The sequence below is a fragment of the Topomyia yanbarensis genome, chromosome 3 (genome assembly GCF_030247195.1).
Source record: "Topomyia yanbarensis strain Yona2022 chromosome 3, ASM3024719v1, whole genome shotgun sequence".
In the NCBI taxonomy this organism is placed as follows: Eukaryota; Metazoa; Arthropoda; class Insecta; order Diptera; family Culicidae; genus Topomyia; species Topomyia yanbarensis.
In genome coordinates, this window is record NC_080672.1 from 387311670 (window position 1) to 387332955 (window position 21286).

A 21286-nucleotide genomic window follows, 5' to 3' on the forward strand; every position below is an offset into this window, starting at 1 on the left:
GTTGCAGAATAATATTGTGAACATATCCTACGAAGAAATGCTGGCTCTAAAATGACATCTAAGGCTTCAAATAGGTTTTGTCCCACCTTTTTTAGATTGGTCCCACTGTGCGCCGCTCTGAAAATCGTTTTAGAGAACCAGCGACTGCTCGTTCAGTGAGAGAGATTAGCGCGACCTCCGCAAGGTTTACTAATTAAATCTATATGTGCTATGAACCGGCAATTACCTCATCGAATCTCGTTATTCCGTCAGAAATATGTTAAACATTGCACATTGCATACATATTTTTATTTTAGCAGGACAGTCCATTTCTTATTAATTCAATACAAAAAATTGAACGCTAGCATTGGTCTAGTGTTAAAATACGTGATTCCAAAACACGGTGGCACACATTATCGCCATGTTTTTTCAGATACACTGCCACAATCAAAACAGACTTTTTACATTTAGGTCAGAGGAAGAAATCAACAGTGTTGCCAAACTTAAACATGAATTTGAAAATATATTCTAATCCAATTTTAGGTATAAATAATCAATTATTTCAAGTTATTCAGTTGATTACTGATTGTAGAGATTTTATTTTCATCTAAACATAAAACTCGGGTCGGGACAATGCAATGTTTGATGTGAAACTAGACATCACAAGTTGTTAGCCTTCGCTTGATTATTTCTTGCGGGTGCAATACTGGGCGCTCTTCTTCCAACAGCTGATGAGGTTTGTTCATGTGCGTAATGTTTACGTTTGTTTTGATCGGCTGAAAAAAGTAGAATGATTCGTTGGCGTCCATGATTTGGACATGTAGTCAGAATCGACGGAACATAAGGCATTGCATGTTAACCAAATTGTTTTTCAATGAGATGATTGGCACGCCCAGGAGGCGATAATTGGATCGTTGGAGGTGGGAATAGATGCACATAACAGGACATTTATTTTCATTTATGCTAAACATAAAGACATATACTTTATTTTGAGCAATGTTACAGTTATAGCTAATATTGCTTCATTTTAAAGTTGGCCTCTCTTTAATAGTGGTAAAATAGGCTCCTTACCCTATTAGATTTTCGAACAGCAAACCGTTCGGTACTCAACTCAGTGCAACAATTTTCTTACCGTGAGCGTTGCCAATGTTCCAGTTTTATCTGAAATCTTCCAGATTTTTCCCAACTGGACATTCATTCAAGCCAGGCATTTTGCCAGATTTTTAAAATTTTGCCAGATTTTTCCTGATATTCTGAATTCTACGTTACACCCCGGAGGGAATGCCATTATGCCAGATTTATCTGGAACAGCTAGAATTTGTTCAAGCTTCTAGCAAAAAGACGAAGCTCTCATTCTACGAGATTTTTAAATTATAGAGATTGTTACACACAAATTTTGGAAATCTGGGTCATATTTTCCCAAACAAAAATCGATTAATGTTCTTTGAAGACCAACATGTATGCCAAATTTAGATGACTTTAAGGTCGCTGTCAAGTGACAGATTTTGCCAAACATTTTTATTAGAACTGCCAGATTTTCTTTGAAAAATAGTGGCCACCCTGGTTACCGTGATTCTTTTCGCAATATTACTTTTTTACAAGCATCAAAAAATACTGGACAGTCAGCAATATTTTCAGATCGTTGGTGGCTAGCGGTAATTTGATAATGTAATCATAGATTAACAGACATAACACTATGGGGACTACACACACATCATTTTAGTGACCGAGGTGCATTTATTCTTTAATAAAAGTAATCTTACATGTCCGGAACTTGGTCACAGATTTCGGCCCGGGATTTTTGTATGCAGAACATATCCTAGGAGCGGATCCAGAAAATTTTTTTTGGAGGGGTCCGAAATTTCGATTTTAAAATGAACATTGTAAAATGAATGGGCTTTTTAAATGATCTAGTAAAGGTAGGTAGGTTTGGTCAAATACAAGACAAAACAACGTTTGATCAATTTAATATAGCCTCTAAAACTTGGTTTATAACAAAAAAACATTTTTTGGAGCCATAGTAAGTTTAGAAAAGCGTTGAATACGGTCATATGAGCAAGCTTAGAGTTTCCCGGCAACTTAACCTTTTGTCTTCTACACGCAGGAGTCAGAATATTTTGGCATTAAATGCGAATCACCTGAGTCTGCGGCATGTCGTTGAAACTCTTGAATGAGATAGAAAAATTGACACACTCTTAGTCGTTAATAAAAAAGAAAAAAACTACGTTGTTTTCTTTTGCTAAAACAAACTGCGGTTTGGGGATAAAAATATAAAAATCACATTGATTTTATGACTTTTTTTTATGAGAAATATGAAAATTTCTCAACGTTGTTATAAAGAAGCAATTTTGTTTTAAGGAAAACTTAGAGAGAAGTGCCAGAGTTTTTCAGTTTTTTTTTCTAAATTAAAACTTGTTCGCATGAATTTTTAAAGGGACCGTCTCCTACGATAGCACCGTGTTATCTGTGCTAACACTTTATGCCGATAGTTCGCCCACCTGTCGGCCGCGGTCGGCTGAGCAAGTGATCTGATTAATGCAGTACAAACCGTGATTGACATATGTAACTGAGCAAACAAAATTGCATTTTACCGAATAATTAAAAAAAGGAAAGAAACCAAAACTCCACTTATCATGCAGACCGGTCGACTCGGTCGGAGAGATACTGAAAGCAGTTGAACCAGTCGTCGTGGGGGTAATGAGGTGCCTGTTGAATGTAACCTTGACTTTGAAATCGCCTGAATAAAAAAAAAAGTAACACAAAGAATACGCATGACTCAGCTTTTGGTTTGAATGTGCGATACTGTGCCGTAAACAAGACGCTCCATCACTGTGGTTAACTGTGGGGTACTACAGTGTGCGGGAAATAATCCGGGCAGGTGATGAATATAGACGATACGTGTTCGGACCTAAATCCGAATTTGAAACTTCAGACCAATAGTCCCATCCTCAAATCTTGAATTATTTTTGTTACATGGCGTTTTATTTCTATTTCCTGTTTGTGTCTAACAATTCGACTGCACACTGTACACGTGGAGTGTCACTGCAATTGAACGAAAATAAGCTTGATGTATGGGCCAAATGGAAATTGGTCAAATTCAACCGTAGGAACACACAGGAACAAGTGAGCCCGCGGTGTCTGACAGTGGTTTTTTATGAATATGTATTAGATTGTACTTTAACTCAGCGACGGATGAATATTTATTAGACAAAATAATTTTGGGAAGGAATTAAAGTTCGCAATAAAGTCGTATGATGGATAGAACTTCCTCGCCAGGCAGTTATGAAAATTACAAAAATAAGTTGTTTCACTCACGTTTTGTTTATGATGGTCAACATCAAATAAAATAACCATAATTTAAAATCCGTTTAGAAGTCTTAGAACCATTCAACATAGATCCCATGCTCGACGCCTGTTGAGCGATTTATAGGTCACCGTCTGGCGAATGTCTACTCTTGGAATCTTGGTCAACCAGCAGGAATTAGAGCGGATTCTGCCAAAATTCCAACTCTGCTTACTGTTTCTGCGCTACATTCTGTCATCTGTTATAGGTATATGTCGTTGAAAGAAAATATTAAGCAAATTAGCGACCGACCTCTTGAGTTGAGTCTGCTTGAACGTTCGTGAATGACAAATGTCACCGCTATGGTCAAACACATTCTTGACCCGAAGAAAGAGCCCTATACGACAAATGCTTGTACGAAGGGTACGTCTAAGGTGAATCAACAGGAAGTACTATTCACACTCTGCTAATCGGTTGCAAATTAGGCGAATTCTTATTCAAACGCCAGTAGTCACACACTAAGTTTGAGTTGAGCTTCCAAACGACCGTCAACCGTACCGATTCGTATTCTGGTTAAGCTTCTAACTCAAAGCGGACTACAGCCCGTTACGGAACTTGACTTTCTATTTCGATAGACTTCGCAGACGATTCGTAGCGCACCGGTGAACTGCAGAACTAGTACAATGCTTCTATTAACGCTAATATTCCTTCCAGGTTGAGCGCGACCATATGGCGACTGGTTTACGACACCAGTGCCATAATCTAGAACTTAATATTTAAAGGAATTATCTTAAATTCAACAAAATATATTTTTTGGAATAGTTTAACAAACTTAAAGGATAATTTTCAATATAGAACAATTAGTCTAATTCTGCATAAATGAATTGCTTTCGTTATATCGAATTGTTCACTTATATTTGAGTTTTGTCAATAGGAAACATTGTGGGTAAATAGGTTGTTGTCTTTCCCGGACGACATTATTTTTATTTCTTCTCTATTTCTTTTTAATAGATAAGACTTCTTTCTTATCTCGCACCGAAAAGAAGTCGAAAATTTCTTTGCTGTAGCTATCAGTAAAGCAAGCAATAATTCTATCTACCGCTTTGTTGCTTATCCACTGCACAGTTTATAAAGAAAAACAGTGTAACAAAGAGGGAAGTCAACCAAAGAAACATAATTAGAATTCATTTCTAGTACTCCTCTACGTATTGTGAACTACTTCAAAATGAAAACTTATTTTGGCTGATTTCCAAGCGATTCAAATTTTACTGCAGTTTCTATGCCATAGACCAGCGGTTCGCAACTTTTTTCGTACCGCAGATCCCTTAGAAATTGCCTGGGTTGGACCCCCACGGATAAACATCGTTTTTGTTTTTTTTTTATTTCGTTTATTTGACACGGCTCGTAGCGGTAGCTTAACGGAGCCGTGGATCTTTTATGTGTTTACAACATGTAAAAAATAAAAACAAATATTATTGTTTGTCCTTTGGATGTCGTGCGCGCAACTTTTTATTGCGAGCGGAGACCTTCTTTCGCGGCTCGCCTACTGCGTCATGGGGACCGTTTAATTCTCTCCTGTCCTCTGTATCAAGGTCATCATCGTTAAAAGTGCCTTGGTGCTTGCGACCAGATGTTCTTTCCTGCTTCTTGCACTTACGGGTGACCAATGTAAATCCGTCGTCATTCTTATTATCTTCATCACCGATGTTACTTACAGTTGTTTCAGGGGTGCTGGATGCTGCTTTGGCAGTTATCAATATGGACTGAACAGCTGCCACAAATTTGGCAACCGTTTGTGGTTCAGGTATTGGTATTGAAAATTCTTTTTGGGTTGGTTTTCCGTGGATTCGTTGGCAATCGGTAGCGATACATTCTCCTCTGTATCTTCCGCGCAAGGTTGTCCGTGGTGTGCTGTCTGATTACAATACTTGCACGTAGGAGTTTGCCCCTCATGGGTGCATAACGTAGTTTGATGAATAGTAGCTTCGTGGGTTTTAAGTTTTATAGTCAAGTGGGAGGGGATAGGTCTTTCGATCCGCATTCTCACCACAAGAACACCGTTAGGTGTACCCGGGAAGAAATTTCTCCACGTATCACGTGTAACGGATTCTACTTCTCCGTATTGCGACATGTATTTTGCGATTAGATCAGGAGGGGCACGTGGTGATAGGTCATGTAATTTTACATCTACATAGTCTTTTTCTATATACACGGGAATCTTAATTCCAACTTTATCACTTTCAGCCACGTGCTTCAAGTTGTTCCGCAAAACGAAACGTTCGGCTTGTGCTAACGTGTTAAATGATATGAGCACTACATTGCGAAGATGATGATACTGTAGATACATAACCTCCTTGAGCTTTAGCTGCATCTTCACCTTCAGCAGGTATTCCACTTCACGAAAACTCAAGCTTATTGAACAGAATTTAAAGTCAACGACCGCTGTGTTGGTTCGGAGCAGAGATTTTTCGTCAACTTTACTCATGATGGCAAGAATAAATTAAAAGTTTCCTTTGTTCTCGAGACAATGCACACTAGATCGAGAGGTTGCTAGTTGTTGTTCACTTGGTTCGATTGTACGTCTGACTTGGGCAGAAGTAGAAAGTATACTGGTTATCAATATGTTATCTTCAGTTTGTTAGGAAACAATACTTGAAATTCCAATTTGCACTCGGAAAATATATTTTTTTTCTCGCGGACCCCCAGCAATAACTTCGCGGCCCCAGGGATCCGCGGATCCCAGGTTGAGAATCACTGGGCTAGAGTACCATTTTTTCGTTAACCTCACATTTCTAAAATAGAAGTAACGGTTTCTTTGCTATTCAGACAATGCACACTAGACCGAGCAACTGTTAATTTTTATTTACTTTGTTTGTTTGTAGCACTGGTGCGGGTAGAAGCAGCAAATAGACTGACAGGATCTTATATGGCAAGCAATTTCTTATATGGCAAGCAATTAGTTCCTGCTACAAAAAATGTCATTTTTCTCTAACGGGACTATTGGTGGTGAAATTTATCGCAAAACGTTTTGTGTCTCTCTATCGTGAGACCTTATGCCTTAATTTTAATGAGCTCGAAATTCGACACATTTCGATTTTTTAACCCTAGAACGTTGCACTTGCGTTTTCCACCCTAGAACGTTGCACTGGGGTACAAATGTACCCCACGCGTTTGATCACAATTTTCGCAGGTAAAATGCAAACAAAGGAAATGTTTAATAAATCATTTTCTTCGTTTTTTAATTACGAAAACAGCTGTCTAAGTCAGAGTACAGTATTTATTGAATCAATGATACATAAATTGGTTTGAACAAAAAAAGAGTGAAAAAATCGCGGTTTTGACTTTTTTCACAAAAAATTACTATAACTTTACGAATTTTCAATCGATTTGAAAAAATCAAATAATTCTAAAAGTTGAAAGAGTGGTCTAGATGCGGTATAAAATGAAATTTCGATATTTTTGCAGAAGTGCAATTATTTAGAAGAGTGAAAGTCTAAATATCGGGTTTTGTAAAAAAAACCACGAAATGGGGTGGAAATCGAAATAAAAAAATATTTCTGACCAGTACATTGGTAACATGTAACGTTACTGTTGCAGCAGCTACTGAGCGCAAATTATACTTACGAGCCACTGTTTTGATAAACTATAAAAAATAAACAATAAAACAAAATCTGCAAAAATGAAAACGGTTTTTTTCTGCTTCAAAATTAAATTAAATTAATTGAATACATGATTAAAAAGGATTTTATAATAATAATTGTGACTTGAGTAGTAAAACAAACAGTATTTAAACTGGTATTGTCACGAGTCACATTCCACTGACAGCACGAAACCTGACGAAACGCAAACGGCAACCTAACACTGGGGTACAAATGTACCCCACGCCAACTTTGACTCCTGCTTGCACGAAGGCTATACAAACTGGCTATAACACCTTTTCCTACTGTTACTAGGCTCTCTAAATTGAATTATGGTTAGGGTCCCAGGTCGGTAAATGCCGAATTCTCGTCTTCACACGACCCCAAAGAAGGTGTGGGGTACATTTGTACCCCAGTGCAACGTTCTAGGGTTAAAACTATTCTTTGTATTCGTTCGGTAAATGCCGAAAATTACCGAACTAATACCAAAAAATAGTCCGATAAGAATGTATAATCCAACATCCGAATGGCTCACTCGTAGAGTCGTAGCGCTATTCCACGTGGCAGAACCAAGTGCATGTTGTTTGTGTCTGATCGAACAAGATACTGTACGTCATTTGTTTACTATTGCTTTATAATACCACAAATTCCGTCTACAGTTGATAAACATTATTTATTATTTGCTCTTGACTGCGCGGGAAGCCACTGCTTTGTATCACTGCTACACGAAGCTGGTGCGCTGAGTTGAGCTCACTATCGAAAATAAAGACGGCGAAGTTCCGACAGATGAGTCTATAAAATCTGCTGTCTGGCGATAGACGAAGCACTGGTGATGATGGTATCAAACAAACAATAACAAGCCAGCCGGAGGGAAGAGTGCAGTCACAACACCACAGTAAAGATCATTATTTTCATTTGTCGACAAATATAAATCAACGTTTTCCAGCCTGGTAAACACCTCAGCAGGATTCTGTTTGTGCCATGCAGCACACTGACCGTTAACAGCCATCCTACAATGTTTAGTAGGAACAGTTTTATTCCATGGCATCTATTGTATTAACAGGCAACAGTATTTAGCAATTTCAGAATTGCAAAAGACGCAATTGCCACCGTTTCGAACCGGACCCGGGTTCGGATAAACAGGCCTTATGAATCCACTGAGTAGTTGAAAAACAACAACAACCACGATTCCCAATTGCGGCGAGTGAAAAGTCAGCATTTGGATGTGAAGCGATTCACGACGACTTCCTGACAAGTCGAGCAACAACAGCAGTGGCGCGTGCGTTCAGATACTACATCGGAGCCGTATGTGCTCTGGATAGACGATCTGTGTTTTGATTCCATATCAGATATGGTGTACCGCTTCGAATAAGTACATTTCGTTGCTATTTGTTTAAGGTTGGACAGAGAATGCGCAAAATTCGCAAACGAAAAAAGCAGTTTTTTTCCACACCGTATGTCAGATCTTCATAAAAATCAATCAGCGTATGTAGAATGTTGTTACAGTACTGCTGATTGATTTTTATGAAGATCTGACATACGGTGTGGAAAAAACTGCCTTTTTCGTTTGCGAATTTTACCCTTTCTCTGTCCAACCTTAAGTTTGGTGCAATTTAAGAGTTTTTTTTCATTTGTTCATATTGAGTTTCTACGCAATCTATATTGGTGGAATTTGTGCCTTATTTTTGGTATTGTGTTTTAAGGGGTTTTATATGTTGAGGTCGGCCAAAAAATCGATTTTTTTATTCTTTTATCATAAGGCTCAGGTTCATAAGCATGTTACCTCAGATTTTTATAGAGATCGGAGCAGTGGACGCAAAGTTATAGCGTTATTATTTTCATCTTGCTCCCTTATGGAGGTGTTGCTTATACTTGAAACTTTAAACGCGATTATCTCGAAATCATGTTTCCCAAAAGCGTCTTTGCGGTGACTACGATTGCCGGAAAAGTTTTCAACCGATCTCAAAACTTTTTTTTTGACTTGTTCGTAATTTAACTTCCGTGTCCTTGAACGATTCCATTTTTTCGTCAAAATTTTCATATTATTGTTATGATTTTTTTAATAATTTTTTTCAGGTGAAAATAGTGATTTTTTTGGAAAAAGAAGAATTTTTTTTAATCGATCGTTCAAGAACACCACAGGTATATATACTAATGAATTTTTTTTAGTTTGAAGTACAACTCTTTGAGAATATTTCCCAAAACTTTCATAAAGGTATGGACAATAGATCAAAACATACAGCACTTCAAAGCGCATATCTTCTAACAAGGGCAGTGATTACTAGAAATTTTAAACTTGTTTACCTCGTTTTTTTTCAAGAATGGTTTTTCCGTAATCACAATTCCCGAAAACTGTTTAACCGACCTTCTCCATTTTTACGATTATTCGTAAATAATTTTTCTCGTGCCTTAACGATTCACATGCATAAATATTTATTTTTAAGATTAGAATGATTCAATGTAATTTTTAGAGCTCAAGACATTGATTTTTGGAAAACACGTTCCCGTACGCAGAAAAGAATGATCATTTATTCAACTAATCCTTAAGGTACGAGGAATACTAATGGAATTTAAGGATTTTAGTTGATCTGCCGGACTTCCATCGTGATTACCGCAAGCCTCTTAAACAAGAAATGGGTTTTGGGAAAAATACCTAAACTGCACTAATCATCAATATTTTTAAAGAATGTTTGTTCTTATTTCTATGAAAAATCATAGAAACATACTTTGAAAAAATCCAACTTTCCTCAATTTTTACAAGGAAAATTTACAAAATTCTCTTTGATTAGCACGTTATAATAATTTTGCTAAACCTAGGACCGTAATAATTATCATAATTGATTTTTTGATCCTTGCTTCTTGAAAGATCATCGAGTGCTCTGCTCGGTGTGTTTAAGGCAGGGATGTCATATACACAGATTAATCTATGTTTAACAGATTTTCAATGTTCTGCATTGATTTTTAAAACTGTGCAGATTTCCACAGTTTTCTGTTATATTGCGCAGACTAGCACTTTTGACCTCTGGCTGAATTTTCGCATCGCGCAAAAACTAAAAAAGGGTCGTAATTTCTTGTTTTGAGACAAACTTGTATGTTTTTCTTTACACAGATTTGCACAGATTTTTACATAGGTTGCGCACAGATTTCAAGAAATATTACCTGGCATCCCTGGTTTAAGGTTCAACTGAGAAAGCTTCAAAAGGCGGCCACCTTTGAAAACGCAAAAAAAATGAAAATCAATCATTGTATTCGAGGCAATCTGAAGCTTTACTTGAAATCCGTTTATTCAGCTCCGAAAGAAAGAGCGCTCTACTTTTCTGTGGTGTGTGCGATCATTGTTTGCATGAAACTGGCACGCCTGTGCATCATTGGAATGATGACTGGCGGCAGTCACGGAATATATTTCCACCGAAGAGTTTGGGCTGACATGAAACGTAGCAGCTACTACGATGTCAGAAAGAAAATTGACGATTTTTTCTTATGTTATATTTTTAAGCGTGTGTCGCTATTCAATGGATGACAAAGAGGCAGTCCTATCAACGCTCGCTGCTTGTTCGAATTGTGCGGACCAATCATGGCGCAGATAGTGACTGCTTTCACAAAATCCAATATCTCCTTTATTTTTTAGTAATTTTGCATTCTACGGAATTTGTTACAAAATTGTTTTGCATATTTTCAATCAGATATCGCAAACATCTATTTTTTTTGTTCGGTGTAACGGCAGATGCCTTCAAAACAATCGGGTAAAATCACGACCTAAAATTTTGAAATGTAACCCCTATATTAAAACGTTACAAGTATTTTTGCCTTTCTGAATAGAAAGGTATTGCAATTGCTCTGAAAACCGACTTTTTAACGGAGGCCCGGAGGGCCGAGTGACATATACCATTCGATTCAGTTCGTCGAGTTCGGCAAATGTCTGTGTGTGTGTATGTATGTGTGTATGTATGTATGTGTGTGTGTATGTGTGTGTGTATGTGACCAAAAATGTCACTCATTTTTCTCAGAGATGGCTGAACCGAGTTTGACAAACTTAGTCTCAAATGAAAGGTGCAACGTTCCCATAGGCTGCTATTGAATTTCTAATGGATCCGACTTCCGGTTCCGGAATTACAGGGTGATAAGTACGAACACGCAGAAAATGTCGATTTTAATAAATTCTGCAATGAATGTATAAAGGTGAAAAATTTTCCAAAATATGACCACAACTGCTTCGATTTGTAGTATTAGGTCACTAACATCCATTCAAAGTCTATTTGGCCACATTGGCCACCATCCTCGGTTCCGGAAGCCCCGGCGGAAGTATCTAAATTCAGAATAACAGTCACATCGGTTTCTCGGAGATGGCTAGACCGATTCGACTAAACTTGGCCTCAAATGAAAGGTATTGCGTCCCCGTAAATGGCTATTTAATTTCATCCCGATCCGACTTCCGGTTCCGGAGTTACAGGTTGTGGCGTGCGATCACATAGCAAATTGTGATTCAAACCGATACTCCGATGAAAGCAAAAAAGGTAAAAATTTCGCTAAAATGTCTCTCAAACAACTTAAATTTGCTGTTCTAGGTCACCGACGGCCAACCAAACTTTCGTTGACTACATTAACCACCATAGACGGTTCCGGAAGTGCCCGGGAAAAGCGGCCATCTTTCAAAATTTACGAACTCACATCAGTTTCCCGGAAATGGTTGGGCCAATTTTCATAAACTTAGTCCCAAATGATAGCTATAATATCCCCATAGATGTCTATAAAATTTCGTACGGATCGCTTATATGGTTCCGGAAATATAGACTAAACCGTCCGGTCACATATGAAATTCCCATATAAGCCGGAACTCAAATTTTTTTTCAAAGGGGGGACCTCATGAAATTTCAGAAATCGAATTCGTATTTTTGATGCCAAACATCTTTAAAATGCATGAAACGTCGAGATTTTATGTTATCTCGAAAATTTTTTTTTTTATAAAAATCGACTTTTTGGGACTGCCGATTTCGCACCTTTTTGCCTTTCTCAATAGAAAGGTATTGCAATTGCTCTGAAAACCGACTTTTTAACGGAGGCCCGGAGGGCCGAGTGACATATACCATTCGATTCAGTTCGTCGAGTTCGGCAAATGTCTGTGTGTGTATGTATGTGTGTATGTATGTATGTATGTGTGTGTATGTGTGTGTGTATGTGTGTGTGTATGTGACCAAAAATGTCACTCATTTTTCTCAGAGATGGCTGAACCGATTTTGACAAACTTAGTCTCAAATGAAAGGTGCAACGTTCCCATAGGCTGCTATTGAATTTCTAATGGATCCGACTTCCGGTTCCGGAATTACAGGGTGATAAGTACGAACACGCAGAAAATGTCGATTTTAATAAATTCTGCAATGAATGTATGAAGGTGAAAAATTTTCCAAAATATGACCACAACTGCTTCGATTTGTAGTATTAGGTCACTAACATCCATTCAAAGTCTATTTGGCCACATTGGCCACCATCCTCGGTTCCGGAAGCCCCGGCGGAAGTATCTAAATTCAGAATAACAATCACATCGGTTTCTCGGAGATGGCTAGACCGATTCGACTAAACTTGGCCTCAAATGAAAGGTATTGCGTCCCCGTAAATGGCTATTTAATTTCATCCCGATCCGACTTCCGGTTCCGGAGTTACAGGTTGTGGCGTGCGATCACATAGCAAATTGTGATTCAAACCGATACTCCGATGAAAGCAAAAAACCTGTTTTAATCCACCTAGCGGTGCAATTATGCCTTTCTCATTTCTCTAAACTATGGCACGGAGGCTTTTTATGTTCAACATAATTGTGGAAATGTCCATTAGATTCTTAGTACACTTTGCACTTATACACAATGGCATGCCAGCCACGAACTTGATGAGCTACGTGTCGACGGTGAAACACTTGAAACAAAAAATATCATACTCCATTAGCCTAATCAGCATTAGATCAATGTTATCTGCTTGCTAACTCATTTTGTCATGCGGGGATGGGTATGTGAGGAGGGCGAAAGTCCCATGAACGAACGACTCCCCAGCTTAAATTGGTATGCTTTGTAATATAGTGGTGGTTTAAAGATAATGGGGTTGAAAGGGAGGGGTATGAGGTGGTGGTCTGAGGGGTGATTTAAGGAGATTTTTAAAGGAGGGGAGTGAACAGTAGAGGGGGGTGTAACCCCTCTCCGTAAACCATCAACTACGCCCCTGTTAAAATCCAGAAACCTTATGCGAGTCGAAAAAAAAATTTGGCCGGGATTAGGTTAACGTTTTTCAGAGTGATTGCATAACCTTTCTATATGAGAAAGGCAAAAATGTGCAAAATCCAAAAAAGTGAATCTTCGTCAATTTTTTTTCGTGTTTGCATCAAATCTCGACGTTTTATGCACCTTGAATACATTTAGCATCAAAAATAAAAATTCTATTTTTAATTTTTCCTATAGTTTTTATGAGAAATTTCTGTGTGGCCGCACTCTGAAACCCGTAATTCCGGAACGAGAATTCCGATCGATCCAAAATTCAATAGCAGCCGATGGGAAGGTTGCACCTTTCATTTGAGACTAAGTTTGGGCAAATCGGTCCAGCCATCTCTGAGAAAAATGAGTGACATTATTTGACACATACGCACATACATACACACACACACACACATACACACACATACATACACACATACACACACATACAGACTTTTTCCGATCTCGACGAACTGAGTCGAATGGGATATGACACTCGGCCCTCCGGGCCGGGATTAGGTTGACGTTTTTCAGAGTGATTGCATAACCTTTCTATATGAGAAAGGCAAAAGGTAAAAATTTCGCTAAAATGTCTCTCAAACAACTTAAATTTGCTGTTCTAGGTCACCGACGGCCAACCAAACTTTCGTTGACTACATTGACCACCATAGACGGTTCCGGAAGTGCCCGGGAAAAGCGGCCATCTTTCAAAATTTACGAACTCACATCAGTTTCCCTGAAATGGTTGGGCCGATTTTCACAAACTTAGTTCCAAATGATAGCTATAATATCCCCACAGATGTCTATAAAATTTCGTACGGATCGCTTATATGGGTCCGGAAATATAGACTAAATCGTCCGGTCACATATGAAATTCCCATATAAGCCAGAATTCAATTTTTTTTTTCAAAGGGGGGACCCCATGAAATTTCAGAAATCGAATTCGTATTTTTGATGCCAAACATCTTTAAAATGCATGAAACGTCGAGATTTTATGTTATCTCGAAAAAATTTTTTTTGTAAAAATCGACTTTTTGGGACTTTGCCGATTTCGCACCTTTTTGCCTTTCTCAATAGAAAGGTATTGCAATTGCTCTGAAAACCGACTTTTTAACGGAGGCCCGAGTGACATATACCATTCGATTCAGTTCGTCGAGTTCGGCAAATGTCTGTGTGTGTGTGTGTATGTATGTATGTGTGTGTATGTGTGTGTGTATGTGACCAAAAATGTCACTCATTTTTCTCAGAGATGGCTGAACCGATTTTGATAAACTTAGTCTCAAATGAAAGGTGCAACGTTCCCATAGGCTGCTATTGTATTTCTAATGGATCCGACTTCCGGTTCCGGAAATACAGGGTGATAAGTACGAACACGCAGAAAATGTCGATTTTAATAAATTCTGCAATGAATGTATAAAGGTGAAAATTTTTCCAAAATATGACCACAACTGCTTCGATTTGTAGTATTAGGTCACTAACATCCATTCAAAGTCTATTTGGCCACATTGGCCACCATCCTCGGTTCCGGAAGCCCCGGCGGAAGTATCTAAATTCAGAATAACAGTCACATCGGTTTCTCGGAGATGGCTAGACCGATTCGACTAAACTTGGCCTCAAATGAAAGGTATTGCGTCCCCGTAAATGGCTATTTAATTTCATCCCGATCCGACTTCCGGTTCCGGAGTTACAGGTTGTGGCGTGCGATCACATAGCAAATTGTGATTCAAACCGATACTCCGATGAAAGCAAAAAAGGTAAAAATTTCGCTAAAATGTCTCTCAAACAACTTAAATTTGCTGTTCTAGGTCACCGACGGCCAACCAAACTTTCGTTGACTACATTGACCACCATAGACGGTTCCGGAAGTGCCCGGGAAAAGCGGCCATCTTTCAAAATTTACGAACTCACATCAGTTTCCCTGAAATGGTTGGGCCGATTTTCACAAACTTAGTTCCAAATGATAGCTATAATATCCCCACAGATGTCTATAAAATTTTGTACGGATCGCTTATATGGGTCCGGAAATATAGACTAAATCGTCCGGTCACATATGAAATTCCCATATAAGCCAGAGCTCAATTTTTTTTTAAAGGGGGGACCCCATGAAATTTCAGAAATCGAATTCGTATTTTTGATGCCAAACATCTTAAAAATGCATGAAACGTCGAGATTTTATGTTATCTCGAAAAAATTTTTTTTTGTAAAAATCGACTTTTTGGGACTGCCGATTTCGCAATATTACCGTGGCTGTTTTTTTCAAAATTTTAGAACTCGAACTCTTTTAATGAATATAAACAACGCACACATTCTCGTGATTCATAATTGAGAAAGGCACAATTGCACCGCTAGGTGGATTAAAATAGGTTTTTTTCCTTTTTTATTTCGACTATGTTAGTCACATTTTCTTATTTACATTTTAACGACATTCAATTAGCTAGGGATTACTGGGTAGGGAAAGTTATGAAAATTAGAGCCATAGTACTCAAGTGAGAACGAGGATGTGAAGTAAACAGATCGGAAAACTAGAAGTGGCAGAGTCATTAGAACAGGCTTAATATCGTACGGGTTATATTTAAAGTTGTGGCGAAAAGTGAGCTAAGTTCGTGATTTTTTAAAAGTGTAAAAACACTTTTTAAATTTTATTTGAAAAAGCGAAAGACAGTTCGTTAGTAGTACTATCGAAGTTCGAAAAAAACAGATTGAATTTAAAAAATATTCAAGGTTGGTGAAATTGTGGCCTATCCCCCGAGACGTGTTTTTTGGCAGAGGTTTTCGGTGAACGCTCTCCAAGCCGAACCGCTCAACAGAAATCAAAAAAGTAAAAAGATTATTGAAGAAAAATGGATTGTGGTGTACTTGAACGGATCGGTTTCCAAACAAATTTTTTTTCTGATAAAAATACATGTTGATCAAAAAATTGAGTCTTTTGGTGTTTAAAATTTTAAACAAAAATTCATTGCGAACAATCGAAAATTACTGGATGAAAAAGGAACCGTGCAAGTACACGACAATATTAATACAAACAATTCAAAAAAAAAATATGAAGATCGGATGAATAGTTTTCCGTTCACCGCAACGGTACTTTTCAAAAAACATAGTTCCGAGATAATTGCGTTTAAAATTTTGTGTTAACTTCACTCGTGGAAGAACCCGCGCGCAGCGAACGGTTGTAGTTTGAAATCTGGTGCTCCGATTTGGATGAAATTTCGCACAGATATTTTCAAAAGTATGTACTTTCAGAATATTCAATAAACAGCCGGTTGTCACGGTAAAGATGGACACGTCTATCAATACCAGGACACATGCTAGTGAACTCGTGTGATTCGTAGTTATGCTGCCTAAGCTCGACCCTCATTAGCAGAAGACAAAGATTAAGCCCGTACGATATTAAGCCTGTTCTAATGACCCTGCCACTTCTAGTTTTTCGATCTATTTACTTCACATCCTTGCTTAAGTCATATTCGCTCGTTGTGCCGTTGAGTGCGGTATAGAGAAAGACATAGATGCAAGAATCACTGACTGTGCCACGTGTACGAACATGATGGCTTCGGAGGGCCGATAAAGAACTTCAGTCTACTGTTGCTACTACTGTAGGCTGGTCGTGCAGTGCGGAAGCTTAAGATTAGATAGATAAGATTAATGTATCAATGATCGCGGAAAGCCAAGAAGCCACAGAAAGGTACATTGGGCTTCTAAGGAATCTACGAATTGAAATCTAGATTAACGATGTTCAACGCAAGACCAAACAACATTCACAATGTTTTGATAACTCTTCCTGCTACAATAATAAATCCACAGACCTACCAAATATGAATTTTGTAAACGAACAATAGTTTATTATTTGTTTATGATCAATATAATTTGAATGAATCAAATTAAATTAAATAGTTCGACAAAAAAAAAATAACTTGAGTGTGCTAAGAAGGCATATTGTTTTTTTCTGAAAGTAGAAGGAAAATTATGTAATATGACTTTTGCACCTTATCGCTAATACATCAGCATCTCATGCTCAAGTTACACAATTTTAAGGTCAAGAATACAGAAATAAACGCTCAAAAACAGTTTTTACTGTCAAGATCTTATGATTTCGAAGCCGTTAACTTTAGAGGAAAGTGTCGTCGAAGGAGTTGTATGATATAGTACAGTGTGTCTTCTGAATAAAATATTTTTAAAGATTATTTCTCCTAGAACTTACTATTGATAACTCGGTTTCAAAATAAAATTATTTAGACTTGGTGTATCGAACAAAGTTTTAGATAGTGATATTTCAAACAACTCTACTGAAGACATGAAAGCTCTATGAATTTAGAGTATCAAGACAACAAACAATAATAATGAGATTTTTATGATCCAATTTTTAAAATATATACTTTTTTACGGTTTAGACACTCGTATATTCGATAAAATGTGTAAGTGTTTTTTTGTCCTAAATAACGTTGGAAAAGATTATACAAATGTGAGAATCTTCTTTAATAGTTATATTAGAAAAGCTTGTTTTTTTGCAAATAATCTAATATATCTTGATGTCCTGAGTGCGTAGAGCTTTCATGTCTTCACTAAGGTCATTGCAAATATTATTATCTACAACTTTACTGAAGACAACAAGCCCCTTTTAAGTTTCTGAACATTTATTTCAGTTTACTTGGCTTTAAAAATGCATAACTGGAGAATAAATCCTTCTAAATAAAATCTAAGTGCGCCATGCAATTCAGAACTGAAATGTACACCATAAAGAACTATTCACTTGATGTTTTATTTTGCTTAATTTTCAACTCCATTGGGCGGCTTTTTTATAATTGATGATACGGAATTTTTACAAACGCCCATGAAAACCGATCCTGACGTACTAGATACGAATGAAAAACGCATTGTTACATCATTTTCCATCTACTTTCCGAAAAACAACGTGCGATCTCAGCACATTCAAGTTGTGCCAAACAAACCAATTCGAAAAATAAGGATTTCGCCAAATGAAAAGGAAAAAGAAATTTATTGATTTTGAATATTTCTCACTTGAACCGGAATGGAGAAAAAGTTGTTGAAGCTTCAAAGTCAATTTTGGTTATTTCAAGATTGTGCAGAGCTATGTTTTCAGTCCGTACTTCAGTTCTATCTTCTTTCCAAGCCATCCCCAGAAATCAGAGCTACTTTACACTAAGTGTTACTATATGTATGTAGATAATTACGTTCTAACTTGCAGAATGAACTGACTGCAGCCATTCCACAATCAGCTCATTGCATCGAATCTGTGTCAATCGTTGGGATTGTGTTGAGGCGCAAACTATAGTATTACATCACCATCCTAGTTTTACCAGAATAGAGGAGCAGCTTGGTTTCTAATCTAGCTTTGAACCCGTAAGGCCCGACAAAAGCCCTTACTTCGCGTGTAGGATGTTTATTATTATTATTATTATTATGATTTCAACAGCACTCTACATCGACAACAATGTCGTGTTACTTGCCCGCTGGCTGGATCGGAATCGGAATCGGACGCGCTGCAGCCGCGGCCTGTTCGTAGCTGCGGTTGATTTGGCGTGCAAAACAAACGCTTCATTGCACCCTTCCACCCATTCGCACTTGTGTGTGCCTGCTTATCTTATCGACACTGCACAATGATGTAGTGTGTAGCCGGTTCTCGGGTGACCAATCAATGACGATCATCGTACTCATTAAATGATACTGCTTTCGTTGTCTTTTTTTCGCCGTATTCCGTTGGTAGGATTAATAAAGTCATAATATAAAAATTGCTGATTAGCAGTCATTGTCCTCGATTTTTCGGAAAGTTCGTCATAGGAGATTGCAGTTTCTTCACATTATTTTAATATAATATGATGGGTATATTTAGTACCAAATGGAGATCACTTACATGTGTCTTGGATAAGCAATTGAAAAACGAGGAATAGATCCTCGACTAGACGGGATTCAATTTATTATCGCTAATACTTGAATTACACAGTTCGCCTACACGAAACTCATTAAATTATGCCTAGGTATATATTGATGAAGCATTTTTCTGTTCAATGATAAATAAATATAATATATATTATGATGGAGTTCTATAACAGTGAGGACAAAAGGAATTTAGTAACTATGGAGGAGTGGACGCAACTTTCCGAAACCAGCGTTGTCAATGTTCCTGTTTTAGTTGGACAGTTAATTGGACAACCACATTCTTGAGATTGCTTCTAATTTTCAGCTATGTTATATCGCTTTTCTTACTCCAGAGTATAAAATGTTTTAAATTGAATTTAAATTGATCTCGATGGAGTAAGGACGAAGAAGACTGTTTGAAAATTTCCAAGCTCTCAGCTACATATAATTTCCAGCGATTGGAAATTTGTCGTTAAATTTTTATATCTTCACTAGTTAGGTCGTGTTTTTTGAAACAGGCGTGTTCATGAATTCATTTGCTTTGGGGAACCCGGCGCTATTCGAACCTACCTAAGCAAATCACCCTTTTAGTTAAATAGATCAAATGTGGTTGGCAGCTGCCATTGTGTGCCATCTCGCTTGGGAGGCATGGTACGATCGCCATCGCCAGTGCGATAATCATATGTTCTTTCTGGGATGTCATCATACCCAGGGTTAGTGCATTGGACCGGAGTCTCGAAGGTTGCGGGTTCGAATCTCGTCTCTGGGAAATTTTTTTTTGACATAATTACTTCGTTTCGCTCACCATTTCGATCGGTTTTCCCCATTGGATATCACCCAAAAAGTTGGCACTTACGTCAGATGGAATTTTCTTAGCCTCTGCGCAAGGTTTAGCGGTGGTGTAGCGGCCGATCACAGAATTGGCACGTAGGAATCTGTCCTGGATACGTGACTAATGTTCGCTGATATGTGACACCTTGGAATGATTTGCATGGGATGGTCAGTAGAGTGGAACATGGTTATATGAAAAAAAATAAAATAAAATTTCGCTCCGAGTAACTTTTTGGGTCCCATTTAGCTCCTAGAACAACTCTGCAAATTTTTAGTTCGATCGGTGAAACTATGTTTTTGCGCCCACGATTTAAAGTTTACATGGGATGTCGTATGGAAAACGTCTTTTGCAAATTAATTCTTCCAAGAGTCATTCGTTACCTCCTAAAAATAAGTAGATGTCTGATTTTTATAGAAAATTCGCCAAGGAAACAAAGTCTAGAAGACTACTTAACGATCTGATGCTTGTGGAAAAAGTTATTAAGCAAAAACCGATTTACGCCCTAAAGATTAACGAAAATTTTACTTTTCATAGCATCACTGCTGCTGACGGTCGAATTATATACAAAATCTTTAACTTTCTCTTATTATGTACAAAAGAAGACTCAATTTATCCCTCAAAACTCTTGCAAAGTGGTCAAACAGTATATATAAATAATTTAGACACAGGGAATATCAAAACAAAATTTCATATAATTGGACAACCAACAACAGTGGTACTGTAAACCGGGGTGATTTTGATCATCGGGGTGACTTTGATCACTCGAAAAAAAATTCGTAGATCGCTTATTAAACCAGAATAGCCTACCCAATCATTTTAATTTGAAATGATTTTTACTCTAAAGCTATAAAATACTGATTTGTTATACTTTTTGAGTATATTGTTCGGTTTTGGGTACAAAAACTACGAAAAACCGAAATTTGACTTTACCTTATTTTTACGAAGCTTCGTAAATTTTGTATAAAACAAATAAATCTCAGATTTGAGCACGAGTAATAAATTACAATTTTATTTTTATTTATTAACAGATTAAGGCCGAAGTGGCCTGTGCCGTATACAAAAGATTCCTCCATTCCACTCGGTCCATGGCCGCGCGTCGCCAGCCACGCAGTTTGCGAAGGGTCCGCAAATCGTCTTCCACCTGGTCGATCCATCGTGCTCGCTGCGTGCCACGTCTTCTTGTACCGGTCGGATTGCAATTGAGAACCGTTTTCACCGGGCTATTGTCCGACATTCTGGCTACGTGCCCGGCCCACCGTAGTCGTCCGATTTTCGCGGTATGACAGATGGGCGGCCCCAACAGCTGATGCAACTCATGGTTCATTCGCCGTCTCCATGTGCCGTCTTCCATCTGCACTCCACCGTAGATGGTACGCAGCACTTTCCGTTCGAAGACACCAAGTGCGCGTTGGTCCTCCACGAGCATGGTCCAAGTCTCGTGCCCGTAGAG